A 5663-nucleotide genomic window follows, 5' to 3' on the forward strand; every position below is an offset into this window, starting at 1 on the left:
CATCTGAGCCAGTCTAGTAGGGGGCGGTTTTTTGCGCTCAGAACATCAGGGTTTTCAAGGTAACGTCCCTCTGAGATGATGGATGAACGTAGCTGCATAGCGCGTACGCGCGCTCTGGTTCCCTGGGGGGAAGGATGGGATGTGGTACCTACGGAGAATTCAGCATCTGCTCCTGGCTGTGCACCACAGCAGGAGGCATAACCAGTTTAAGAACTGGATCCCATCTGGTAGTCAGTCTCATACAAAAGGCCAGGCAGGCTAACCCGTTCTCTGCAGGGCACGGGGTTAATTCTGCACTTGCTTACTTCAGTAACTGTGAGCAGAATGAGGCCAGCAGTTCCTAAAAGTAGAATTAATTTCTGCTTAATTGAAAAACTGGGGCAAGGGGGGAAACCTGGGAACGGGGAAGTGCTGTTAGGACAGTGCTATAGCATGAGAGATGCTAGAGAAGAGAGCGAGCACCCCTCGCCGAGAGTGCTGCCTGGAGTGGAGGGTACAAACCGAGCAGGTTTTTTGGCAAAGACTACGCTGCGTGTAGGAAGGGAGCCCTGCTTCCCAAGCCCGTTGTGGTGACAATCCCATCGCTGTGCTCCCCAGGGAGGTCCAAAAGGCTTCAAGGGAGATGGCACACTGGGAACTGCGGCTTGGCTTGGCTAGGGGCAGCAGTCCAAGCTGATAACAGGGCCTGGCTGTGTTCCTTGCTCTGGTGCCGAGTTCTCTCTTGTGCAGCGGAATAACTCCAGGCTACTTTAGTGCTGAGCTGTACAGCTCCTGGCTTGTCCAAGTCCTCTGACTGTGCTGTCTGAGGGCGATGACTGGATCTGCCCGTCTGCCAAAGCTCTGAGGATTTTCCTGTGGCCTGGAAGCACGGTGGGAATGCCGTGTCCTGTCAGGGATCCAGTTGTACTAATCTAATGCAGATTTTTTTAGTTGGCTCAATATCCAAACTTGTACAAGCACTGGGAATATACAGAAAATCCTGCTTTTCAAAGTCATTCCAACTGTGACTTCTCTTTATGCTGGGATTCCCCTGCCTCTCAGGGGTGCTGCTTTATTTAGCATCCCAAGCAACCCTCAGCCGTGGGCTCAGCATTTCATTTACGTGCACCACTGCTTCGCTTTGTTTTCCTGAGGACTGTTGCGATGGGTCCATCTGGAAGTCTTCTTTCCAGACTCTCACACCCTCTTACACACGCAGTCTGTATCTCTCGGGGGAGCCTAAGAATACTCCTTGGAAAACTACAGCTAAATAAATCAGAGCGTGAGTACAAGTGGATATTCTGTGCTAAGTCTCCATGTGAGCACTTGCTCCTCTAAAGGTAGGTCTGCAATGTGAAAACCCCGGTTCAGGATCAGCGATGCCTTGTAGCCAGCTGCTCTGGCAGGGAGGATGAGTTTTAACTTGGTACAGCAATGAGAATTGCTCCAGTGCCAGAATACGAGCTGCCTCCTGGAGCTGCTCCCCGTCCCTTGGGCCTCACTGCCTGCGTACAGTCCCTGTCTGCATTTCAGGCTATTCTCTCCTGGAGACAAAGCCACGGTTCCCCCGAAAGCCTGAACTGTAGCACTTTGTGGCTGTGGGCTTGCCCAGAGGTGGTGTTTGCATGGGAACATGAACAAGATGTGTTCAGGCACTTCTCAGTTACAGTGATGCAGAGAAAAAGTTTCTTTTCCTTAGAGAAGAGGCTTTTCACCAAAGGAACTTGGATGGATTTATCTGAAGCCTTAACTTTCGGAGCAGTTTGCAGACTGTCACAGCAGAGCTGGAAGCAATTAGGTATTTGAAAGCACAAGTAATTGCAAAGGTTGACTGTACATCACCTGTTTTTCCTGCTATTATCAGCCTTAACCATTCCCTGTAATAGGTGTAACCACAGCTTTATTTGAGTCAAACATTGGCGACTCCTGTTCAAGAGTAGATCCTACGGTCTTAGCCGTTCCCCAAGGACGTATGTTTACCGGGGTAAATTCGCGCACACAAGGTATGTGGCTGGCTGGCTAACCCAGTAAATGGGAGCACAGTGCAATGGAAAAAGCACAGCTGTGTTTATCCCAACAGCTTGTCTCCTGGTGCAGCAGGCTCTGCCTCGGTAAGCAGTTATGTTTATTTCCGTGGCTGGACTTTCTAGGCCTACGACAGGTCTGAAAATGCCACAAGCAAATACTGAGTGCTTTCAGTTCAGGTTCAAAGATGCATCTTGGGCTGGCAAGGAAAAATAGCACCTGTTTCAGCTTAACTGTGAATTTAAGGCAAAGAAGGTATATGCAGGTATACAAAACTCATCTTCTTTTCACCTCTGTGGCTCCCAAAACAAGTAAGTACTGACAATTAATTCTTGCTCTCTCAAACAGCAGTAGGACCACTGTTTTCCTTCCAAAATGCTGAATATGCAGGTAACTTTCATATATGAAGGAATCTAGATTACAAAGTCTGAACAGAAGTGCGGACTTTGACGAATACGTAAAAGGAAATTAAATTGCAGATAAGCCTGAAAACTTATCTGTCCATTGAGCAACCAGACTACTACGGGTTAATAAACTGCAAAGCTTAGACTTGCAAATTTAGTCTCTATGTAACCAACCAGTTTTTCCAGGAAAAGAAAGTAAGTTGTTGTGAAGGTGACTTGCAAAATATGTCTAAATCTTATAAATATGCGTATGTACAGTGCTCCTGACCTTAAAAGGATATGAGGTGACAGAAGGAAATTTAGGATCAGGTTTAAAAATAATAAAATCTAACATCAGGCTGGATGCCAGCTCTTGCCATGACAGAAGCCTGACTCTTTATTCGCCATGCCATGGTTTCCACTGTAATCCCCCCCGCTGTCACGAAACCTTTACCGGTCCTGAAGACTGCTGAATGGAAATGCACCCTCCTACTTGCCAGTGCGTTATGTAAGTACACCAAAGCACGTGATCCCTCCCTTGTCTCTCAACCTCACCTGCTCTTCCACCAAACTTAAGGACTCAGTCACATACAAATGCACTAAATTACTAGATGTTTACCACAGCTACTCCTTTCCAACATTTCTAGAACTCAAACATATCTACATAGGGAAAAGTGGTACTTTCAATAGTGGTTGTACTCGAGCACAAATGAGTTATGTTCTCCCTATGCAGACTCCACTGTTCCGCATCGTGCAGCTTCTAAGTTTAACATAGATTACCATTAAGTAATTCAAATAACCCATATCTTGATGTCTAAAGCAGTGAACTTCCATGAACTCCACGCAACATAAACAAAAATTAGTCATAGAAGATGTCCTTACAAGGTCACTGTAATTTCAGAACAATCTTCCTTGACAGGATATTGACAATAAAATAATTATAATACTGTAGTTGCCCGTCAGAAATACTCGCCAAGGTATGTCTACAAACGTTTTCCAGCACGAACTATTCCTTCCCACCCTGAGTGCAGAGCTGAGCAGTCATTATTATTCCTCATTGCAAGCAGAAGACACTATGGCTTAGGAAAGCCGAGAACTGCACTCAAGATCACACAGAAAGGCAGTGGTCAGATTAGATTTACAACATAAGCTGAGTCAAACTCTTCTAAACCACGCTCTCCCCCAATCGATTATCTAGCTATGCTATAAAGTTAAAATCACTAATGTGCTTGGAAAGAAAGGGTTTCTCTTAATATCTCAACTGATTTCTCTCTATAGACTCGCATGACTGCGTGTTTGTGTGCGCACTCCTATTTACAACGTGTTTTAACACAAGGGTATAACTCTGTCTTTTTGATGGGAATGAGGATATACAGTATATGATCTTTTGTTGGTATGGCAACTTTTGACCGGTTTTAAACAACATCACCCTGTAGTGGCCGTGCAAACTCATCTGCAAAGGGGTACAGCTGCTTGCTCGTCTTTGCTTCGAGCAGAGCACCGCACGCAAGGAGGAGCTCAGAACATACCACAGCAACGTGCAGGTACGCTGACGGATGAGTGGACACACGCCCTTATCGCTAATCGCTGCCTCCCCACCCGGAGCAAGCTCAACTTCCGGGTGCACAAACATCTCTCGCTTACCTGCCTCTAATTACACTCTGTTCATGTCTGCATGTACATGTTTGTATGTAAAGGCACACTAAAGAGCCAGAAGGAGAGGAAGCCCTCCACTAGCAGTGCCATGTTGGCTGTTGGCTAATACCAAGAGGGGGGTTTGGGAGATGGGAGTAATAAAAAGCCGAGTTTACTCAGTGGACAAAAGAACAAACACATAGCTGTTATCTCCGCATTCAGCTCTGCCAGGAAGTACTGGGTCACTTCCCGAATGCGAATGTAACGTCATTACATTTTAATAGCATTACATCAGAGATTGATTCAGTTTGAGACTGATTGTTTGCTGTATTGATTTTTGTTTTCCAATTAGGTAAAAAATGTCAGAAACAAAGAACAATGACCACACGGCCATCCCTTACCCCTTCCCTTTGGCTCAGGCACTTCTTCAGGTTTCCCCATGTCACACATATGGAGGTGAGAGCACCCACACTTCCTGAGCTACAAAAGCACATCAGGTAGGCAGCGCATGCCTGGAAATGTGTACAACCTCAGACATGCTGACATCATTATTTACAGGCATAATTCTACTTATCAGCTATGGTAATGTCATCAGTGACTGGAAAGCTATGGCTCCAAAGTGTTACCACAGAGTGCAAATATATTAAAGAGTTGATGATATGCAAATATTTAGCATATATACTAAATACACATAAATCAGAAGAACAAAGATGAGCTACGACGTTTGAATTGATTCTTCTGAATCTAAAGCCCAGAGCTTTTGCTACATTTCAAAATAGTTTGTTTCAACTCACTATAAAATACATCTTTGATAGAAAAAGCTTGTCTTGACCTTCACTTTTGAAGAGGAAATGCTTAAAAGTGACAGAAAGACCTAATGCTCGAGTTTGGCAAGATATGAATTTTAGCTATTTTTAACCTAAACAGGTATTCAGCCTAGGCTCGAGAACAGTAACAGTCACTCTTTGGAGACTTGCTGTGGCCAAGCCCTGACCTAGTGAGGAAGTGCGAGTGAAATAATTCTACGGATTTTCCTTCCTCGTTTACAGCCGTACTCCTGCTGTCCCAACAAAAGGAGCACGCGAACGCCCGCAGTAACTTCGGGCCGCAGCGCCGTCACCGGCGGTGCGCGGGCTGGGTGCGAAGGCTCAGCGTTCGCCTCCCCGCGTCCTTCAGGGCAGCGCGCGCGCGGCCCCCTCGCCGAGCCCTCGGTGCCAGCCCGAGCTGCGCACCGTGAAACGAAAGCGCCAAGCCCTGGACTGTGAGGGGGAAATGAAAGTTATCGAGCCCTGAGCACGCCTGCAGGCGTTTTAATCCCGCCGCCATCCCCACAGCCGCCTTTCCAGGCGACAGCAGCAGCGTGGCGAGCGGCGGGCGTGTGAGGCACGCTCTGCCGAGGGGCTCCGACCGCCACCGCCCGAGGCCCAGGCCCCTCTTCGTGGGGCACCGCGGCTCCGACACCCCCCTCCTTCCCCGCCGCGCCGGCCGGGCTCGGCAGGGCCGAGGCCTCGCGGGCCGCCGGCAGTTGGCGCCGCCACCCAACATGTCGCCCGCGGGCCGGGCCCCATCACAGCCGCCCCCACACCACGCAGCCTCCCCCCACCCCCGCCCCTCTTTGGTACCTTCCGCCGCCAACGCTCC

Source organism: Rhea americana, unplaced genomic scaffold (genome assembly GCF_003343005.1).
Source record: "Rhea americana isolate MKP2758 unplaced genomic scaffold, rheAme1 scaffold_68, whole genome shotgun sequence".
NCBI classification, from domain to species: domain Eukaryota; kingdom Metazoa; phylum Chordata; class Aves; order Rheiformes; family Rheidae; genus Rhea; species Rhea americana.